Source organism: Molossus molossus, unplaced genomic scaffold (genome assembly GCF_014108415.1).
Source record: "Molossus molossus isolate mMolMol1 unplaced genomic scaffold, mMolMol1.p scaffold_m16_p_14, whole genome shotgun sequence".
Taxonomy (NCBI): Eukaryota; Metazoa; Chordata; class Mammalia; order Chiroptera; family Molossidae; genus Molossus; species Molossus molossus.
The window spans coordinates 66992822-67010278 of record NW_023425349.1 but is presented as its reverse complement, the minus strand read 5'-3'; the positions used below and the strand labels follow the sequence as shown (position 1 = coordinate 67010278).

Sequence of the window (17457 nt, the reverse complement as noted above, 5' to 3'; positions counted from 1 at the left end):
TGTGAATGGAAATCAATGGTGACCTTGAAGAAACTGGCTATAACCAGACTGGAACAGGCTGAAGAGGAGTACGTCTGAATTTTTCTGTCCTAATTGAGTAAGAGACAAGTCATGCAAACAGGAAGTTTAGACACTTCTTGGTAAAAGGGAAGCAGAGTAACAGGGCAGTAGCAGTTGGAAAGGAGACTGAGTGGGAGAAGAGGTTTTCTGTTGTTTTTTTAATACGTGAAAAAGTTAGGCAGCCTTAAAAGCTGGTGAAATAGATGCACTGGTGAAAGAGTGCTTATAGATACAAAAGTTATGGTAGAATAGATATTACAGGACAAAATTACATTATTAAAATATGTAAAACTAATAACTCTTTCTATAGATGTCAGTTCAAATATCACTTCAGAAAAGCTATCCTTCACCACCCTGACTCTATCAATTCCCTCTATGAGATCTGTGTTAACCTTCTCACAAATATGATTCTACATTTATTTGAGCTGGTCTTATATTAGTGTCTACCTCATAGAATTTAAGCTCCATGAGGGGAGTACACATAATCTCTTTTTCTGTCCTCATCAGTGTATCCCCAGCACTTAGACAATACCAAGTATCTAAAATAAGAGTTAAATAGTTAAACAAACTATAGTGTGTACTATCAACAAAAGACTATTTAATCAATTAGGATTAATCCACACAAATTTTAAATAGGAGGAAGCTTTTCTTCATGTACTAATATGGAAAGTGCTCTAAGCAATATTGTTGAGTTAAAACAAAAGGGGGGATGGAAAAGGTGTATTCTACTATAAAATAAATTATCCTTGGTCTAACTGACAGCCCTCTTGAGTTGGGATGCAAAAAGAAAGAAAAAACAAAACCAAAACAAAACAAAACCAGACTTGAAGTTTTCTGCTTGAGCATACTATTAGTAACATGCCTTTTTATGTTGTAATGTCAAACAAGTTAATATCAGGAGGGAAAACAGAGGGAGAACTGGATGTTTAATATTCTACCATTTATGTAAAGTGTGTCACAAGTGCCTGCATTTGTAAATGTAGACAGAATCTCTACACAAAAACAGAGAAAGTAGTAACTATGATTGCCCCTAGAAAGACAATCTGGAAGGCCAAAGGCTATGAAAAGAGATTTCATTTTTTACTGTATAACCCTATGTATCATTGAAATCTTGTTCCATGTGTACCAATTTCCTAGTTTTTTAAATTTAATTAGATTTTGAAACACAGTAAATAAACAAGCCAATTAACAAGCAAACAAACAAACTCTTCTACAGAGGATATACATGCATTTTGTTAGAGTTAGGAAACACAAGGAGGAACAATTGAACAAAGAGACCCAGGTGGAGATTTCTAGCTAGTATCTCAGCCCAGAGTCACAGCCCTGTATAAAGTGAATATCCTCAGAAATGGAACACCAAATTTTAGTTATTTAAAAAAGTCAAACTTGCCCAGCTAGTGGCTCAGTGTATTGAGTGTCACCCCATGAACTGAGAGGTCCTGGTTCAATTCCTGGTCAGGGCATGTGCCCGGGTTGCAGGCTCAGTCCCCAGAGGGGGTGTGCAGGAGGCAGCCAATCCATGTATCTCTCTCACATCAATGTGTCTGTCTCTGTCCCTTCCTCCCTCTCTAAAAGTAATCAATAAAAACATTTTTTAAAGTCAAAGTCAAAATGGATATTATTACTAATGGCCGCCAATCAAAGTTTATAAAAAATTATTTATAAAGCAGCAATTATATATAAGTATATTGCAATATAAAGTTTTTTTTTAAGGTTAAGTGTTTTAATTATCAAATATTCTATTATATTATTTTAGTTTATCTATATTATGCTCACGGTAAAAAAAAAATGAAACAGGCCGTGCCAGCTCAGTTGATTGGAGAATCATCCCCTACACCAAAAGGTGGCAGGTTGGATTCTCAATCAGGGCACATACCCAGGTTACAGGTTCAACCCTCTCAAGGCATGCGTGGAAGGCAACCAATTGATGTCTCTCTCTCTCTCTCTCTCTCTCTCTCCCTCTCCCTCTCCCTCCCTCCCTCCCCCTTTCTCCTACTCTCCCCATTTTTCTTCCTCTCCCTCTCCCTTTTCTCCCCCTCTCTCCCCAAAATAAAACTTCTTAATTAAACAAATAGGAGATAACTCAATCCTCACTGGTAAGTTTTAGTCACAGTTTGTTTTATAATTATAGAAACTTTAACAGATATAATTTTAAATGTTTTAGAATTTAAAAATGTATATATTATATAAATTTATGCACTTTATGTACAAATTTTTTAATCAAATAGGATCATAGCATACATACTACTATGTAACTTACTTTTCCATTCACAGCATATCTCTGACATCTTTTCACATCACATTATTTTAGTTGCCTAGTACTCCACTGTTTAGATGTACCATTAATTAATGTAACTAGCCCCTTACTGCTAAAATTTATAGGTTAATTGCATTTTTTATATTACCGACAATAGCCCTGGCCAGTTTGGCCCAGCGGTTAGAGAGTTTGCCCATGGACCAAAGAGTCGTGGGTTCAATTCCGGCCAAGGGCACGTACCTTGGTTGCGGTTCGTCGTGTGGGAGGCAACCAGTTGATGTGTCTCTCTCACATCGATGTTTCTCTCTCTCTCTCTCTCTCTCTCTCTCTCTCTCTCTCTCTCTCTCTCTTTCTCTTCCTCCTTCTCTACCTCCCACTCTATCTGAAGATAAATGGAAAAATATCCTCAGGTGAGAATTACAAACACACACACACACATTACTGACAATACCACAAAACACATCTTTACATATATATCTTTGCATGTACATTCAATTATACCTATACAATAAACTAGACATAGATTTGATGGGTAAAAGGTATGTACAACTGAAAATATCATTGTTACCAAATTGCTTTCCAAAGAGTCCTACCACCTCTTTCCCAAAAGCTATCTATCCATGGTAAGCTTTATCAACTTATTTTAATAGGCAGTTATTTAATTTTAAATAAAATTAAGCATCTTTTCATGTTTACTAGCCCCTGTACTTCCTTTTCTCTGAACGGTCTTTTCATATCATGTGCCCATTTTTATTACATTGGCCATACTTTCCTTAGTAATTTATAACAGTTCTTTGTGAATTATGAAAATAATCCTTTTGTCAGATATGTTCCAAATTATTATTTCCAATTTGTTGTTTGCCTTCTGACTATGTTCTTAAAAACAAAATTGTATTTTTAAGTAGTCAAATTTAGCAATAATTTGCTTTGTGACTCCTAGGTTTTGTGTTATACTTCCTTATTCCAAAATTATAAAATATTTAATTCCCTTTATCTTCCAGTACTTTTTCATCTTCTTTTATAGCTCTCTGATATGAGCAATATAGCAAGAATTTAGTTATATTATTTTCTCTTACATACAGCCAGTTATTTGAAAAGTATTCATGGGATAATCTATTTTTAACATTGATTTGGCATTTGTGATTTATAATAAGAAATATATATTAGGTATCCATCCAAGGTTCATCACATAACTAATAAGAGCAACTTCTGTTATAATGTTTTTTTAAATATTTTGCTTTATTAATTTTAGAGAGAGAGGAAGGGAGAGGGAGAGATAGAAACATTGATGAGAGAAAACATCAACTGGCCGCTTCCTGCATGCCCCTCACTGGGGATTAAGTCCACAACCCGGGCATGTGCCCTGACCAGAAATCGAACTGGGGACCTCTTGGTGCATGGCGATGCTCAACCAGTGAGCCACACCAGCCAGGCTCTTATAATATTTTATACCCAGTTCCTGAAATAGCTTCAATGATAAAGGTGAAATGGGTGTCTTTTGCTACTCATAACAAACTCCTTTCAACCACACCCGAGTTTACGTAAATGAGTGATTTTTGGAAAGTCCCTAGATAACCTAATGATGAGGGCTAGGCTCCAAGGGAACCAACCTTATGATTAGAGGAGGAGAAGAGAGAAGAGTGGCTAGAGGTTGAATCAATCACCAATGGTCAATGATTCAATCAATCATGCCTACGTAAGCCTATGTAAGAACTCAAAAGGAGGAAGAGTTCAGAAGATTCCAGGACGGGGAAACGCCTGGAGATATGGGGAGGGTGGCACACCCAGAGAAAGCAGGAAGCCCAGCAACTCTTCCCACATACCTCACCCAAAAGCCTCTTCCATCTGTCTGTTCCTTTTATTAAAAAAAAAAAAAAAACACAGTAATCTGGTAAATAAACTGTTTTCCTGAATTCTGTAAACTACTCTAGCAAATTAATTTAACCTGAGGATGAGGTTGTAGGAACCTTCAATTTTAGCCTGTTGGTCAGAAGCAGAGATAAAAACCTGGACTTGTTATTGGCATCTGAAGGGGGCAGGTAGCCTTGTGGGGGTGAACTCTTAACCTGTGGAATCTGAAGCTATCACCAAGTAGACAGAGTCAGAATTAAGTTCAATTTTAGGATATCTAGCTGGTGTGGCAGAATTGCTTGGTGTGCAGAAATCCCCCCACACTTGTGGACTAAAAATGTTCTGTGAAAGTAGTGTTGCGTGTTTTTCCTTAAAGTTCAAGTTTTTTCTTTTTTACATACCAGTTTTATCATATACTAAATTACCACAAATAATCCTAGATATTTTTGAACACTCCATTCTGTTTGATTTTTCTATTTTGTCAGTACCAAATTTTTAATTATGGTAACTTAATTTTTTTTACTAAGGTATAATTGACATAATATGAAATTTATCTAATTGAAGTGTATAATTCAATGTTTTTAGTATATTCAGAGTTGTGTGAACCATTTAACTTTTGTGTGAGGGTCCAAATCCAACCATTATTTGGCAAGTGAGTACCAAGTTCTCATCACCATTCGTTAAAAAATACTATTCTTTTGCCCTGGCCGGTTTGGCTCAGCGGTTAGAGCGTCGGCCTGAGGTCTGGAGAGACCCGGGTTCGGTTCCCGCTAAGGGCATGTACTTCGGTTGCAGTTTGTCCCCGGCCCTGGTTGGTCGTGCGGGTGGCAGCCACTCGATGTGTCCCTTTCACATCGATGTTTCTCTCTCTCTCTCTCCCTCCCACTCTATCTGTACAAAAATTGGAAAAGTGTCCTCGGGTGAGGATAAAAAAAAAAAAAAAAAATACTATTCTTTCCACATTTCAGTGATGTGGAACCCTTTTCGAAAATCAATTAAACACAACTGTAAGGATTTATACTCTCAATTATTCTCCATGGATCTATCTTATGCCAATGCTACACTGTCTTCATTACTATAGCTTTGCATTAAATTTAAAATTGATAAATATTCCTATTAAAATACCAATGGTGCCCTGGCCAGTTTGGCTCAGTAGTTGGATCGTCAGCCCACATACCAAAGGGTCTCAGGTTTGATTCCCAGGCAAGGGCATGTACCTGGGTTGCAGGTTTGATCCTCAGCCCTGGTCAGGGCACATACGGGAGGCAGCCAATTGATGTGTCTCTCTCAAATAAACATTTCTCTCTTTCTCTCTGTGTGTCTCTCTCTCTCACTCTACCCCCCCTTTCATCTTCCCTCCCTTCCACTCTCTCTAAAAAAATCAATGGAGCCCTGGCCAGTTTAGCTCAGTTAGAGCATCGGCCTGCGGTCCAGAGAGATTCGGGTTCGGTTCCCGCTAAGGGCACGTACCTCGGTTGCAGTTTGTCCCCGGCCCTGGTTGGTCGTGCGGGTGGCAGCCACTTGATGTGTCCCTTTCACGTTGATGTTTCTCTCTCCCTCTCTCTTCGTCTCTCTCCCTCCCACTCTGTCTGAACAAAAAATGGAAAAATGTCCTCGAGTGAGGATTAAAAAAAAAAAAAGCCCTGGCCGGTTTGGCTCAGCAGTTAGATCATCGGCCTGCGGTCCAGAGAGACCTGGGTTCAGTTCCCACTAAGGGCATGTACCTCGGTTGCAGTTTGTCTCTGGCCCTGGTTGGGTCGTGTGGGTGGCAACCACTGGATGTGTCCCTTTCATGTCAATGTTTCTCTCTCTCTCCTTCCCACTCTATCTGAACAAAACATGAAAAAATGTCCTCGAGTGAGGATAAAAACAAATAAATTAAATTTTTTTTAAAAATCAATGGAAAAAATATCCTCAGGGAGGATTAACAACCTAAAAAAAAAAAAATCCCATACAAATGACCAGTGAGCACATGAAAAGATGCTCAATATCATTAGTCATTAGGAAAATGCAAATCAAAACCATAACATCATATTATGTCACACACACTGGGATGAATATAATATAAAAGGCAGGTGATAATTGTTAGCAGAGACAGTTGGAGAAATTGGAATTCTCATATACTTCTGTTGAAAATGTAAAATGATGCTGCCAGTTTGGAAAACAGTTTGCAAGTTCCTCAAAATGTTAAAATTGGAGCTACTATATGACCTAGCAATTGTACTCCTAGGTGTACACCCAATAGAAAGGAAAATATGCATCCACACAAAAACTTGTACATGAATGTTCATAACATTTTCATAACAGTAAAAAAGGTGAAGTAATCCAATGTCCATCAACTGATGAACAGATGAACAAAAGTTGATATACACATGCAATGGAATATTATTCAGGCATAAAAAGAAAGAAAATATAGATTGATGGTACAATATGGATGAACTTCAAACATATTAAACTAAACAAAAGAAGCCTGACACAAAGGGCCACATAGTATATGACTTCACTTACATGGCATGTCCAGAATAGATAAATCTGTAGAAATAGAAAGTAGATTAGGGTTGCCTAGGACTGGAGGGGTTGGTAGAAAATGAAGAATGACTGTTAATAAATATGGGGGTTTCTTCTTGAGGTGATGAAAGTTGTTCTCCAATTGACTGTAGTAATGGTTGTGAGACTCTATAGATGTATTAAAAACCATTAAATTGCCTAGCTGGTGTGGCTCAGTGGTTGAACATCGACCCATACAACAAGAGGTGGCCAGTTCAATTCCCGGTCAGGGCACATGCCCAAGTTGTGGGCTAAATCCCCAGTGGAGGGCATGTAGGAGGCAGCCAATCGATGGTCTCTCTCATCGATGTTTCTATTTCTCTCTCCCTCTTCCTTCCTCTTTCTCTCTAAAAAAATCAATAAAGAAAAAAAATTTTAACTGTTAAATTGTATACTTTAAACAGTTAAGTTGTATATAAATTTTATCTCAAGCTATTGAAGAAAATTTAAATTTTTTCTTTAAAAAATAAATCCAAATTTCAGTAAGAATGTATATTATCTTTCATTCTCATCAAAAATACTGCATAGGCCCAGCCGATGTGGCTCAGTGGTTGAGTGTCAAGCTATGTACCAAGAGGTCACCAGTTCGATTCCCCGTCAGGGCACATGCCCAGGTTGTGGGCCCGATCCCCAGTTGGGGGCCTGCAGGAGGCGGCCAGTCAATGTTCTCTCTCATCAATGTTTCTATCTCTCTCTCCTTCACTCTTTCTTTCTGTCTCAAATCAATAAAGAAAAAAATTTTTTTTTAAACCCTGCATAGAACAGATTATTAGCACCATTTACAAAGGAGCAAACAGATTCAGAGGGATAATATCACCAGGGGAAAGCACATAACCATTATGAGATAGGACTGGGATTAAAACCCAGATCAATTTGTCTCCAAAATATATGTTCTTCCTTTGCCATGTCAACTAATGCTAAGAACCCATCAATATCAAAGGATAAAAATTCACAGAAAAATAAATGTAGAAAGTCAGACAAATGGCATACTTGGAGTCAGCTCAATATAAAGTTACAATTAAATTCCTAGTTCAACCTAACAGATGCTGAGTTCAAAATACTGCTTATAAGGATGCTCAATGAACTCAGTGAGGGCCTCAAGAGCATAAAAAAGGACCAGTCAGAAATGATCGATGCACAGTTAGAAACGAAGGAGGCTTTAACTGAAATAAAGAATAATTTACACAGCTTCAATAATACAGTACGTAAATCCAAGGAGCAAACCATCGATAAGGAAGCAAAAAACGCCCAATCAGAACAGCAAAAAGAAAAAAGAATCCAAAAAAATGAGGATAGTGTAAGGAGCCTCTGGGATAACCTCAAGCGTGCCAACATTCGCATCTTGGGGGTGCCAGAAGGAGAAGAGAGAGAACAAGAAATTGAAAACCTGTTTGAAACAATAATGGCAGAAAACTTTCCTAGCTTGGTGAAGGAAACAGACATACAAGTCCAGGAAGCACAGAGAGTCCCAAACAAGATGAACCCCAAGAGGCCCACACTAAGACACATCATCATCAAAATGCAAAAGGTTCAAGACAAAGAGAGAATCTTAAAAGCAGCAAGACAAAGGCAGCTAGTTACCTACAAGGGAGTTCCCATAAGGCTGTCAGCTGATTTCTCAAAAGAAACTTTGCAGGCCAGAAGGGAGTGGCAAGAAATATTCAGAATGATGGAAAGCAAGAACCTACAACCAAGATTACTCTATCCTGCAAAGCTGTCATTTAGAATCGATGGCCATATAAAGAGTTTCCCAGACAAGGAAAAGTTAAAGGAGTTCATCACCACCAAACCATTATTATATGAAATGATGAAGGGTCTTTTTGAAGAAAAAGATAAAATATATGAACAAACAAAATGGCAATGAATACATATCTATCAACGATGGAATCTACAAACAAAATGAACAGATAGAACAGAAACATTCTCATAGGTACAGAGAACATTTTGTTGGTTGCCAGATGGGAGGGGGGTTGGGGGAATGGGTGGAAAAGGTGAAGGGATTAAGAAGTACAAATTGGTTGCTAGACTGACAAATCTCAAAGGGAAAGGGGGTTTGGGGGGTGGGAAGAAATAAACCAAAGAACTTATATGCATAAACCAATAGACACAGACAATAGTGTGGGAAAAGGCGGGAGGGAGGCGGGAGTGGGGAGGAGGGAGTCAATGGGGGGAAAAATGTGGAACATCTGTAATACAGTCTACATTCAACAATAAAGATTAAAAAAAAAAAATTCCTAGTTCAACAATAATTCTTCTCTTTCAAGTCAGGGCTCAATCCTGACTAAAAGATGAGCTAAAATTTCAACACCATTATAGTTTAAAATCAGATTTAATGTCAAATTAACTGGGAAACATTGACTAGTGTAAAATTTTTCAAAGAATGAAGAAGAGCTTTGATCAATGACAAGGCTTAAGAAGAATAAACTATGCCTGAAAGTTGTTATTACAATTAGGAGTATTATAATTTTCTATAGAGATCTCTGGCTAAGAGTCTTATAGCCAATAGAAATTTTACTTATATTTAAAATTTTTTTTTTCTTTATTGATGTTAGAGAAAGAGAAGGGGGAAGTAGAGATGAGAGAGAACATTGATCAGCTGCCTCCTGCATGCCCCACACTGGGGACTGGGCCCACAACCTGGACATGTACCCTGACCAGGAAATTGAACCAGCAACCTCTTGGTGCATGGGTCGATGCTCAACCACTGAGCCACACTGGCCAGGCGAGTTTTGTGTTTTTTTGTATGTGAATTGTACTCATATTTAAATTTTGTTCCCAAAGCTGTTAGTTCTCTTAAATCCTACCCAAAGATATGTTTATTGATTTTAAAGAGAGAGGAAGGGGAGGAGGGAGAGAGAGAAACATCAATCGGTTGCCTCCCGAATATGCCCCAACTGGGGATCAAACCTGCAACCTAGGTATGTGCCCTGACTGGGATTCAAACCACCTTTTTTTATTCCTTTTTTTTTTTTTTTTTTTTTGGTGTATGGGACGACACTCCAACCAACTGAGCAAACCCAACCAGGCTCTTAATAGCTGTTGGATGAGGAAAAAATTCTAGAATGAAAACAGAATCTATAACCTAAACAATCGAGGCCCTTGAGTTAAAAACAAAATGTCAACTAAAGAGAAAATACTAAGTTTATAATTTTTAATTAACATGTTTTACCATGTGACATGAAGAATAAGTTTAGTGCTCTGGCCAGGAGGCCGGGATTGGTTGGAGTGTCATCCTACATACCAAAGGGTTGTGGGTTTGATTCCTAGTCAGGGCATGTACCTAGGTTGCAGGTTCAATTCCTGGTTGAGGCATGTGCAGGAAGCAGTTGATCAATGTTTCTCTCTCACATGGATCTTTCTCTCTCTCTCTCCCTTCCTCTCTCTAAAATAATAAATACATACTTTGGTGAGGATAAAAAAAAAAAAAAAAAAAAAAAGAATAAGTTCAGGTTAAATGTTAAATTGCTGATTCAACAAATCCCATAAAACTATACATCCATAAAAATTACTAAGGTATTTTGTTTTTAATAAAATCAGTATTTTATTTTAAAAAATTTTTTTCTTTTATTGACTTTTTAGAGAGAGAAATGGAAATGGAGAGAGATGGAGACACTGATGAGAGAGAACATCGATTGGCCGCCTCCTGCATGCCCCCCACATGGGATCTGGCCCACAGCCTGGGCATGTGCCCTGACCAGGAATTGATCTGGCGACCTCTCAGTGCATGGGCCAACGCTCTGCCACTGAGTCACATCTGTGGGGCTGAAATCAGTATTTTAAACATAGGTTGAAGTTTTGAAACAGTTCTGAACATTATTTAACTCTATACGTTTTGAACTTTTAATCTGAATATCAATTTTAAGCCAGTACAAAGGAATTCTTAGTAAAAGCAAGAGAGACGTCCAGTCAAGATGGCGGGTAGGTAAACACCAGTATCGAGTCCTCCCACAACCACATCAAAGTTACAACTAAACTACAGAACAACCATCATTCAAAACAGCCTGAAATCAAGCTGAATAGAAGTCCTAGAACTACGGAATTAAAGCAGCAGCCACATCCAGACTGGTAGGAGGGGCGGAGGCGCGACAGGCTGGCTCTACACCCACGTGTGGTGGATAAAAATCAGGAGGACACCTCGGCTGGGAAGGTCCTTCCTGAGGACTGAGGGGTCCCCATCCCACACCAGGTGCCCCACTCAGGGTTCCAGTGCCAGGAAGAGAATCCCCATAACTTCTGGCTGGAAAAACCAGCGGGAACTGAGGCTCAGGGAGGCTGAAGCGGCTGGAGCCCCAGGAAGCTCCTCTTAAAGGGCCCGCGCATGGACTTATCGGACTCTCTCCCTCTAAGCTTGGAGGGGAGGCAGCTCGAGGGGCACCAGAGACATACAGGGAAGAACTGAGCTGTTTGGCACTGGAGCGAGGGCTGGAGAGGGGGCTTTCTCCGGGACTAATGTGCTGTCAGAGGCCTTTGTTCCTTTCGTGAGCCCTTCCCAGGGGCGGCAGACAGAAGTCATATCTGGGACTCCAGCAACCTGGCTCACACTTGTGGCCCCGCCCTGGCGACTCCCTGAGGCCCCGCCCTACCCAACTTTCAGGCCCACCCAAGCTGTTGCCAGTTGCTTAACCTTAGGATTGGCCTCTCTTGGATCCTGCTTCAGGTTTTCCTAAATTCTTTCAAACAAGCAGCATCTGGTCTCAGCTAACCCCATACCTCTCGTTAAGTAATACACAGAAACAAACACAAGGAGGCAGCCAAAATAGGAGACAAAGAAACAGGTCCCAAATGAAAGAACAGAACAAAACCCCAGGAAAAGAACTAAGCGAAATGGAGATAAGCAAGCTAACAGATGCTGAGTTCAAAATACTGCTTATAAGGATGCTCAATGAACTTAGTGAAAACCTCAGTGAACTTAGTGAGGGCCTCAAGAGCATAAAAAAGGACCAGTCAGAAATGATAGATGCACAGTCAGAAATGAAGGAGGCATTAACTGAAATAAAGAATAATTTACACAGATTCAATAGTAGAGTACATAAATCCAAGAAGCAAAGCATTGATTTGGATTATAGGGAAGCAACAAACACCCAATCAGAACAGCAAAAAGAAAAAAGAATCCAAAAAAATGAGGATGCTGTAAGGAGCCACTGGGACAACTTTAAGCGTGCCAACATTCTCATCTTGGGGGTGCCAGAAGGAGAAGAGAGAGAACAGGAAATTGAAAACCTGTTTGAAACAATAATGGCAGAAAACTTCCCTAACTTGCTGAAGGAAATAGACATACAAGTCCAGGAAGCACAGAGAGTCCCAAACAAGATGAACCTCAAGAGGCCCACACCAAGACACTTCATCATGAAAATGCAAAAGTTTCAAGGCAAAGAGAGAATCTTAAAAGCAGCAAGGGAAAAGCAGTTAGTTACCTACAAGGGAGTTCCCATAAGGCTGTCAGCTGATTTCTCAAAAGAAACTTTGCAGGCCAGTAGGGAGTGGCAAGAAATATTCAGAGTGATGAAAAGCAAGAACCTACAACCAAGATTACTGTATCCTGCAAAGCTGTCATTTAGAATCGATGGCCATATAAAGACTTTCCCAGACAAGAAAAAGCTAAAGGAGTTCATCACCACCAAACCGTTATTATATGAAATGATGAAGGGTCGTTTTGAAGAAAAAGATAAAATATATGAACAAACAAAATGGCAATGAATACATATCTATCGACAATTGAATCTACAAACAAAATGAACAGATAGAACAGAAACATTCTCATAGATACAGAGAACATTTTGTTGGTTGCCAGATGGGAGGGAGGTTGGGGGAATGGGTGAAAAGGTGAAGGGATTAAGAAGTACAAATTTATTGCTAGACTGACAAACCTCAAAGGGAAAGGGTTTGGGGGGTGGGAAGAAATAAACCAAAGTACTTATATGCATAACCAATGGACACAGACAATAGTGTGGGAAAAGGCAGGAGGGGGGCGGGAGTGGAGTGGAGGGGGTCAATGAGGGAAAAATGAAGAACATCTGTAATACATTCAACAATAAAAATTTTTAAAAAATAAAATCTTAAGATACCATGATTTTTCTAACTTAGAGTCAAAAAAACAAAACAAAACAAAAACAAAAAGCAGGGGAGCACCGGAACCTATAATCAGCATTACCCACATTTGCTCCACAGCTCTTACCTTTCCATCCTGCCTTCTACGTCATACCTGCCATTGCATACCCAGTTCATTTGTAAGGACCCCAGAAGAGCTTGGTTAGCCGAACTGAATTTGATCTAGTTAGCTTTCATCATCATCACCACCTGCAGCTTTTCCTTGATCATATTAATGATACCTAATATCTCATAGATGAATGTCACCCTCCCTTATGTAGCTTTACAATTAGTTTTCAGTACATACTATCTTCCAATCTGAATAGGGGGGTTGACATAACCCCCTTCTCTCTCTCTCTCTCTCTCACACACACACACACACACACACACACACACAAAATAGCATTTTACTTTTTTTTTTATCCTCACCCGAGGATATTTTTCCACTGATTTTCAGATAGAATGGGAGGGTAGAAGAAAGGGAGAGAGTAATAGTCATGTGAGAGAGACACACCGATTGGTTGCCTCCCATAGGACCCCAACCAGGGCCTGGGATCAAACCGCAACCAAGGTACGTGCCCTTGACCAGAATCAAACCCATGACTCCCTGGTCCACAGGCCGACATTCTAACAGCCAAACTGGCCAGGGCACATTTTACTTTTTCAAAGGTCAAAAATGAGGTTTGAATTTTCAAAATAATGATTTATATAAGAATAAATTTCAAAAAGCTTTATGCTCATATTATAAATCTAGAAAGCCAGCCATATAATAAACATTTGACTACACAAATCAAAACCACACATTAGATGAATATTACTCAATAATATCAAATTTTCAAGGACCAGTAAGAAAGACAGAAGGTAATGTTCATATTATCAAAAACAATGCTCATATATAAATACTACTATTCTGAGTAATATCAGGAATCAACAATTTTTTTAGAATAGAATATTTTTAGCCCAATAATTTCAAATGCCTATAAAATCAGAAACATGTCCTTCTAAAGAAAATCTAATAGATTATTTGAAGCAAAATAATATCAAGAAACATTAACTTTACCACAATGCACAATAATAAAAGCACTTTCCAAAATCCTATCTAATGTTAGCAATCATTATTATTATATAATCAGCCAAGCCCCAAAGTATGGGGGAAAAATATATATCTGACCATTTTCAATCACAAGTTCTTTAGAGAATAAAATATTCTTTGAGCAAAACCTCATGAGAACTAGAATTCCCTTTCCAATATATGGTCTCTCCTAGAGCTGTAACTAAATATTACTGAGTGGCAGAAAAACAAATCTCAAGAAATGATGGACTTAAAAAATTTCATTGTAGAAAGCACAAAGCAAGCTCTAATAATACCAATTTGAAAATGATAGCTCCCCAGCTTCAAGAGAAGCAGACATAAAAACTCACAGTAATGACTAAAAGACCCAACTGGAACTGCTGAGCCTCTGAACTTTAATAAGCATGATCACCGAGCAGCTTAAACTAGAAATTCAGTTTTATTTAGTATTTGATTAAATCATTATTAAATTCATAGATTTTGAAATTAATAGTTCAATATTAATCAAAACATTTTTGTCAAATTCAACACTCTATAACACAGAATATGAAAATAATTTTATTAAATCCTTAGATGTCCAATGTTGAAATTATATTAATTCTGTGACATTAAAGATAATAATATACTTTTCATTTATGAATCATAACTTTAATTATTAATTTCATTAATATAAAAGCACAATTAAAGTCAGCTGGGTTTATATTTTGGACTTTTCCAATTTATGTTCTATATTTGTATTATATCGCTTGATGCAGAGGAGCTAGCTATCACTTTCCAACAGATGTATTAATACCTTGTATATCCTGACCAAGATGATCTCTAAGGCCTCTTCCAGCTCTAAAAGGCTATAATATACTACATTATACAGTTGTTACTTTATGTCTCAAAACTTCCTTAAGTCTTTGCATAGTATTAATAATACCTTTATCTCACTAGTAAACCTATAGATGAAAGAGGCTTAATTTTCTCTTGCAATGCAACAGAGAAAATAAAAACCAATACTTGAATAATGGCCATGAACATCACCTAAACTAGAAAACAAGCTGTTACCTCAAAGGGAAAGAGAGAAATTACCTGTAGGTAATTCCTGCTTCCCATCTATATTCTATAAAATGCTGAAACTATTATGTTCAAAAGAAATATAAATGTGGGAAAGACACACTAGGGTACATAGGGTCATGAAATGTCATTAAAACAAAGTTTTGTTTCCAAAACAAAAGGTAAAAGCTTCCTAAGTCATTTTCTCTTCAGTCAAAAACAATTATGAATTCAAAGCAAAAATAACAGCCAGACTTTGAAGATGCAGAAGTAGAAAAACTCCATTTTCTGTGGTTTAAACTTTTTAATTGTTAGGTATCTATTCATAGAACAATTTTTTTTTATCCTCACCAGAGGACATTTTTTCCATTTTTTGTTCAGATAGAGTGGGAGGGAGGGGGAGAGAGAGAGAGAGGGAGAGAGAGAGAAACATGAACGTGAAAGGGACACATCAAGTGGTTGCCACCCATATGACCCAACCAGGGCCGGGGACAAACTGCAACCGAGGTACGTGCCCTTAGCGGGAACTGAACCCAGGTCTCTCAGGACCACAGGCATATGCTCTAATCGCTGAGCCAAACCGGCCAGGGCTAGAACAATTTTTTAAAACTCCCAAAAGCCACCAATCTATTGAAAGGAAAAAAGCAATAAAGGAATACTTACAACAAAAATATTTTTAGGAAAAGTGATAGATTTTTTATTTTAAAAAATTGTACTTACTATTTAATGTAATATTATTTCCATTAAATACATTTTCATTAAATAATTTTAAATTTTCATATTATTGTCAGGAAAAGAGATAGAAAGCAAAAGTTCTAATAAACATAAAACAGAACAAGTTAAAAAACAAAAGCTAATAATAGTGAAGGAAAAAAGAAGAGGAAAAGATAACAGAAAGATGGAAGAAAATAAGACATTAAGCTAGGGGCTTAAGAGAGATGAAAAATGGAGAGGAAACTATAGAGTTAGGTTGAACCATATAAACTATAAATCATTTAGGCTGCAATCTGAATATGTTTTTTGAACACCCCATTAGCTCTTCAGCAAAGATCTATTCACAGATCTTCAACCGCTTTTGGTAATGCAGCAAGCTTTGAAGAAACAATCCACAATCTCCAGCATTATGATAAAACAACAGTGTTTTATAGAATGAGTGTCAAGGGCCCAAACAAGCAAACAGAGATTGCTAGTAAGCTGCAACTTGCCTATTTCAGATCATTTACCAAGTTGTAAATGTTTAAAAATAAAAACCTGTTGGCATCACGTAAATTTTTAAAATCACAAAGCACCCATACCCTCAGTGGTGAATTAATCCGGTCTTGTATTTTGTTTCTAGGCAGTGGAGTGATAGAAGGCCAGAAGTAAGGGGATACATGCAACTTCTACTGGTGACTGTCATCACTGTTACATTCTCAGTTATAACTCTGGCTCACTTTCCAAACTATTGATACATTGTCTAATAAGCAAGCAGACCAAATCCAAGAATCAGCTCAATGACTCTGACATGTTTTCACCCACCACTGGTTCACCCTCCTGAATCAGGAGTTAAGAGATGAAATAGCCCATAAAGTTTAGGGTAGCACCTAACAGTGAACAGACACCACATTATGCTACACAGAGAGTGCTACACTTTCTAAAATATCCAAAGTACTTCAACAACAAATTCAACCACAGAGGAAACAATATCAATCCCTGAATCAGAACACATTGACTATCTTGAGTTGAATGGAGAATGTATATAAAACTGGATCATTTAAAAATGACAGAGAGTTGCAATTTTATCCCAACATTTCCTTTCTATCTGGAAGTATTAATTCAGTCACCATTTCTTAGTATAACCCAAAGTTTTTTAACAGGGAGAAAAAATACTTCCCTCAATAACTGGTATCACTAAGAGTTGTGGGATACAATTGAAACTGAAGTAGCCAAGTCCCTGAAGAAGGTATGTATGTGGGGAGTAAGACAGAGAGGAAATGGGGTATTACTACAGACCTTATGCCCCCCTGTTAGGGTCCCAGCAAACTGCAGAGTAGGAGTATGTTGCATCAACCAAATAAACCCACCAAACAGATGTTTCTTGAAGCAAGTACTATGGTGTAAACTTGGCACATAAGATGAATTAAGTTAACCTCAATGCAGTCACAATTTTTAGGACAGATAATACACATCCAACTTGGGTGAGTGTTATGATAAAGATGCTAAAGTACTAAAGAAATACAAAGTAGGGAAGGGGCAGAGTTCTGACTTTAGGTGGACAATAAAGTAGGAAAAGATGGAATCATGGAAAGCATCACAGCTTACAAGGTTATCAGAGCAAGTTGTTACAGGATATACAGGAATTTGTAAATAGAAAAGAAGAGAAGGAGCATTTTAGTCAATGTGTGTCAAAGAAATGACAACCTGAACAAAACAAAGAAGATATGATAATACACAATGTGTCTAGGAAGCTGAAAGTACTCTACTGTGTCTGAAGTAAGGCAATGGCAAAGGAAGAAGCTGGAAAAGTTAACACAGAGTCAAAAGAAAAAAAGGGCCTTAGACAAGC

The 17457-nt window shown here is 38.0% G+C and overlaps 1 protein-coding gene across 9 annotated transcripts in view; it reads right to left on the bottom strand.

Annotated features, from left to right (window-relative positions):
- The window catches only part of CCDC171 (coiled-coil domain containing 171), a 340065-nt gene that overhangs the window by 203988 nt on the left and 118620 nt on the right, over positions 1–17457 (bottom strand). The gene's annotated exons all lie outside the window — the stretch shown is intronic.